This window comes from Ursus maritimus, unplaced genomic scaffold, assembly GCF_017311325.1.
Source record: "Ursus maritimus isolate PB19 unplaced genomic scaffold, ASM1731132v1 scaffold_21, whole genome shotgun sequence".
NCBI lineage: Eukaryota > Metazoa > Chordata > Mammalia > Carnivora > Ursidae > Ursus > Ursus maritimus.
The window spans coordinates 3,081,665-3,087,812 of record NW_024424564.1 but is presented as its reverse complement, the minus strand read 5'-3'; the positions used below and the strand labels follow the sequence as shown (position 1 = coordinate 3,087,812).

General features: G+C 40.6%; 1 non-coding gene across 1 annotated transcript; it reads left to right on the top strand.

Moving 5' to 3' along the window:
* Positions 1–5,301: 5,301 nt before the first annotated feature.
* Positions 5,302–5,403, top strand: LOC121104501. The gene has a single exon (XR_005836823.1). It is a non-coding gene; the product is annotated as a U6 spliceosomal RNA (small nuclear RNA).
* Positions 5,404–6,148: the final 745 nt, after the last annotated feature.

Here is a 6,148-nt window from a genome sequence, read left to right as displayed (position 1 = left end):
TACATCCATATTCGTTACTTCTGTGGCAGAGGCCACAGACTCACTGTCTTTTTCTTTGCTGGGGGGCTTCTCCTTCTTGTCATTCTGATGAGGAGAGGTTGCGGGGTTGTCCAGAGCCCAAATTATTGACTGGGTCCCAGGCCGTGCCCCTTGTTTTATAGGGATCTTAGAGATGTGGGCTTCTTCTTTAAAGATTTTATTTATTTTTTATCTGAGAGAGGGGAGACAGACAGTCAGCAAACGGAACAAAGCAGGAGTGAGAGAGGAAGAAGAGGTGCCCAGCGGAGGAGCCCGATGAGGGACTCCTTTCCTCGAACAAACGGGATCACGCCTAAGCCGGAGACAGCGCTCAATGACGCGTTTCCACCCAGGCGCCCGGGCCTTGTAAGGCTTCTTGATTTTTCAGCCTGCCTTGGGGGAGGGCCTGCCGCCCGATACTCAGGCAACCCTGTTTGGGTAGAGCTCCGCTCCCGCTGCGGGGACGGGGATGGCATCTCTGAGCCGATTTCCAGGCTTTGTTCTCTGGCTGCTTTCCCTGGCGGTTTGCTGGCGCTCTTCTGAGAGTCAGAGCAGCAGGGCCAATTTCAGCCTCTGTCACGAGAACAGAGGGATTGTGGCCCGCTTCTCCACTGATGTTCTGGCCACTTTAACTCTGTTACTGTTGGTGCTGCCAATCCGCATGGCGTCCTGGGATGTGGCCCCACACCCGGCGTCCTGCCCTCACCTCCAGGCCGGCTGTTCTCTGTCCTTGTGTTTCCTAATGCCGCCAGCCACCGGCCGCCCCCGTGCGCTCCGGGTCTCCCGGCCTCAGGCCTATGCCGGTGAGCACACCGGTTCGGAGTTCCGTGGAAGCCTGGGGGCGCGCACCCGGTTCAGGAGTCTCAGTCTGCTTGTTTCCAGGTGCCACCGCGAGTCCACCCGCTCCCCGTGCAGGTGGCCCGCAGCAGCCGCACACGCGCGGCTCCGGGAGCTCCCGGTCTCAGTCTGGATCCCGTGAGCACACCGGGATTCCAGTGTTCCGGGAGATGCCTGGTGGCCCGCGTTCATGGCTCACTGGTCTCAGTCAGCTCTCTCGCGGGTGCCCTCTGTGAGTCTGCCCACTCCCCCGTGCAGGTGGCTGCCGCTTCCTGGCGCCCAAACGCGGTGGCTCCCTCCCTTCCATTTATCTTCCGATATCTGTGCGCGGTTTTACGGCTCCCCTCTTGGTACCTCAGTACTCAGCGCTGGAGATGTTCATTTGTAGAGATCCAGATGTATCTTCCTGCGTCTCAGGCTGATTCCGTGGTTATTTAGGCTGGTCTGGTACCTATCCAGCTCGACTCAGGGGACCGGCTGAAAAAGGGGTCCCCTACTCCTCCGCCATCTTAACTCCTCCCCGAGATGTGATTTTATGTTAAAAATGGAATGGCTTGCTAACTAAAGAGGTAAAAGATCTATACTCTGAAAATTATAGATCACTTATGAAAGAAATGGAAGAGGACACAAAGAAATGGAAAAGCATTCCATGCTCATGAATTGGAAGAACAAACATTGTTTAAATGTCTACACTACCCAAAGCAATCTATCCATTTAATGCAATCCATCAATAATACCACCAGCATTTTCAAAAGCTAGAACTAACAACCTAAAATTTGTATGACTGAATAGCCAGCAATTATAGAAATGAAAAATTGAGGCATCAACATTCCAGATTTCAAGCTATATTACAAAGCTAAATTCATCAAGACAGTATGATACTGGCACAAAAACAGACACATAGATCAATGGAACAGAATAGAGAACCCAGAAATGGACACAACGCATATGGTCAACTAATCCTTGACAAAAGCAGGAAAGAATAGCCAATGGAAAAAGAGACAGCTCTCTTCAAATGGTGCTGGGAAAACTGGACTGCAGCATGCAAAGAAATAAACTGGACCACTTTCTTACACCATAATGAAAATTAATTAAAAACAGATGAAAGACCTAAATGTGAGACAGGAAACTCTGTCAAAATCCTAGAGGAGAACACAGGCAGAAACCTCTTTGACTTGGCCATAGCAACTGCTTTACTAAATGCCGCCAGTGACAAGGAAACAAAAGCAAAATGAACTACTGGGACTTCATCAAGATAAAAGTTTCTGCACAGCGAAGGAAACAACAAAACTAAAGGCGGCCTATGAAAGGGGAGAAGATATTTGCAAATGACTTATCTGATAAGAGTTAGTATCAAAATGCTACAAAGAACTTACCAAACTCAACACCCAAAAATAAACAACCAGTTTAGAAATGGGCAGAAGACGTGAATAATTCTTCTAAAGATGACATCCAGATAGATAACAGACACATGAAAGATATTCAACATCACTCTCATCAGGCAAATCAAATCAAAACCATGATGAGATACCACTCACACCTGTCACAACACAAGAAACAAAGGTGTTGGCAAGGTGTGAAGAAAGGGGAACCCTCTTGCACTGTTGGTGAGAATGCACATTGGTGCAGCCACTCTGGAAAACAATATGGAGGTTCCTCAAAAGTTAAAAATAGAGGAATTGCACTACTAGGTATTTACCAAAGGATAAAAATACAGATTTGAAGGGGTACTTGCACCCCAATGTTTATAACAGCGTTATCAGCAATAGCCAAACTATGGAAAGAACCCAATATCCATTGACTGATGAATGGACAGAGAAGATGTGGTATATATATATACACATTGGAATATTACTCAGCCATCAAAAATGAAATCTTGCCATATGCAATGACATGGAAGGAGTTAGAGTGTATTATGCTAAGAGAAATAAGTCAGAAAGACAAATATCATATGATTTCATTCATATGAGGAATTTAAGAAAGAAAACAGGTGAACATATAGGAACAGGGAAAAGAACAAAAGAGAGAGAAGGAAACAAGCCTTAAGAGAGTCTTGATGACAGAGAACAAACTGAGGGTTGATGAAGGGAGGTGGGTGAGGGATGGGCTAGATGGATGATGGGTATTAAAGAGGGCACTTGTGATGAGCACTGGGTATTGTATGTAGACGAATCACTGAATTCTCCAGAAACCAGTATTGCATTGTACGTTCACTAAAATTTAAATTAAAAAAAAGTGGAACGGTTTGAAATCAATTCTGTTGCATGGAGGACAAAAAGGAGCACAGCGCTACTAAGAACATATTTTGCAAATGCTTTCTTTCACCAAAACTCATGTGTGGAGGGGAGGGGTGTGGGGAAGATAATGAACTCTTAGCTGAACTCATCTTTCTCTCACTGCTTGTAAGACAAAAAATTTTTTTAATGCAAATGAGAGCAATATTTCTGCTGGTAACAGCAGGAGGTCATGTTGGATCAGATGATTTATAGAATTGTTAGTAACCCTGCATGATTAGGATTGGCCCTACCTTTTTCTTTCTGCCTTTTGTGCTAGCACTTTCTCCATTTATTCCTTCTTAAAAACTCTGCACATGGAAAGTGGGTTAATGTGCCTGACAGCAGGAAAATCAGAGAACTGTATCCAATAAAACCAGGATACTCTCTTTTTAATTAATGTGATTTATTAGATTTGCAGTTAGATAAACAATCCTACCAGAGTTTCAATGTAGTTCTCTCATTACTAGTTTAATTTATTGAATCCTTCTCTGTGCTGTCCTGGTTCACAGTAGGTAAACCTACCGTTGATGCTGTTGTTTGTAAGAACTTTTGCAGTATTCAGCTTCTTTCCTGTGCAGAGATGGTCAGGTACAACAGAGAAATGTAGTGCATTATAAAATAGTCACAGTAAACAATCAAGATCTTCTTTGTAAAGCCACAAATAATGCAGTAGAAAATGTTAGGAAGAAGAACATTGCTGGAAATATTATTTCTCCCAAATAATACCGATGGGAAAAAGTTTCTTTTGAAATAATTACAACAGTTCCTAATTTCATTAAATGGAAAATGGTATGAGTTTTATCCCTGTGGTTAAAATAGATTTTCTCCAAAATGACAAAAAGACAAATTAAACTTGTATCTTAATTTTAATCCTGGTCTAGTTCTAACGTTTTATTTAATACTTCCATATAGTGACATCTATTATTGACAATTTGCATAATTAGCGCTAACTCAAATGACATTGTGTCCATTTGACTCCATTTTTAAAGGCACATTATATAACACTTATGCAAATGTTATCAAGATCAGCATTTGAGGGGTGCCTGGGTGGTTGGCTCCGTAAGTGTCTGCCTTCGGCTCAGGTCATGATCACAGCATTCTGGGATCAAGCCCTGCATGGGGCTCCCTGCTCAGCGGGAAGCCTGCTTCTCCCTCTCCCACTCCCTGCTTGTGTTCCCTCTCTCCTGCCTCTCTCTCTCTGTCAAATAAATAGGTAAAAATCTTAAAAAAAATCAGCATTTGGGTAATTTTCCTACTTGTTGTTATAACCAAACCCTTTATTAGTTCTGTCATAAACTTTGACACCCCATGATATGCCAGTGTTTATTTTCATTGAATTAAAATATATCCCATTAAAATTAAACTCTTTAATATAGTAATTAGTAATATTTTTATTCTCGCTGTTACTAACACAGTCGAAACTCAGCAAAGATTCAACAATTGCTTGTTTAGAGAACTGAAGATATGAGAGCAGTTCCTCTACATTAGACAACAAAGGAAGACTGTTTTGTAGTTAAGCTTTAGGACTAGACTTTGCATCCCCTTGAGAAATCTTTTCTTTCAGTTTTCACAGTAACAAAAGAAATACTAGTGTTGGAATGACTCATGAGGAATATAGTCTAATTTCTCAAATTTGCAGCAAAACTAAGAAGTGCTTGGCCCAATCTCTGGTGAGAAGGAACTTGCTACTTCCTAGGGCAGATAGCCTTTTCAGACAACTCTGACAAGTTTTATAGGAAGCTGAAATTCATCTCCTTATGACTTCTACAAACAACAAAATCATGCACTAAAGCCGTCTTCTTGGAAGCAGCTTTGTTGTTCCCATTTGGCTTCTCTTCTCTAGATGGTTTAATACTTCCTCACACCCCTTCATATGTTTGTTGGTATGTTTTGGCTAAAAAGAAATAGCAAACTTTGACAATAACCTTCAGCAGTATGTAAAGATTACTTCAATTAGAGTAAGAGTTAGAATAGATTTCTAGTGTTAGTTGATTTAGCTATTCAAGGATGGTATCAAAGACTCAAGTTTTATTTTTCTCCCTTTTTGTTTTTCTCCTGTCTTCCTTAATGGTATCATCATTAAGCTGGGAGGAAGATGGGTTCTTTTCACATATCAGAGAAGATAAGGATGAGAGATTTTCTTTTCTTATATATCTCTTTAAGAACAAGATACAGTTTAGCAGCACTATAGTAAAATTGGAACAATACAGAGATTAATATATGGCCCCTATGCAAGGATGACATGCAGATTCGTGAATCATTCCATATTTTTTAAAAAGAGAACAAGGAACACGTTTCCCACTAGCGCAGGTTTCATGTATATTAAAAAATTGGGCCCGAAGCTTCTGGCAAGGCTGATGACATTACCATAATTGTCTTTAAAAAATGATCTGCTATGAAGTAGTCAATCACATATCTACTACACATGGTTTTCATATGCTTTTTGTTCTATTTTTTTCCTTCAAGTTTGTTGAGATATAATTGATATATAACATAGTAAAGTTTAAGTTATACAACGTGTCGATTAGATACACTTACATATTACAAAAATGGTTACCACTATAGCAGCTAACATCAAATAATTACCTCCATCATGTGAATTAATTACCTTTTTTTAATGGTGAGAATATTTAAGATCGCCTCTATTCTTCTTCATCCAGTTGATAACAAACTATGGGATTTTAACCCTATATATTGAAGGTCATTAATAAGTCACTATTTTATGTTACCACCAAGCTGTATTCTTCTGATAGCGTTTTGATAAAAATCAAGGAAATAAATGAAAAATTCACCTTTTCAATAAGTAAAGGGGTTAAGTAAAAGAAAGGAGGGGAAAAGAGTTTCTTGTGGAAGCAAATGTTGATTTACTTGTATCTAATCTATACATATCCTTAGAGTATATTTTTGTATTTTGTGTACATTGTAAATTATTTTAGATTTACATTAATTGTAGCACTTGAAAACTCCCACACACTCAAAAACAACCATTTCATGTGTTGAAATATGTGATGAGCTTA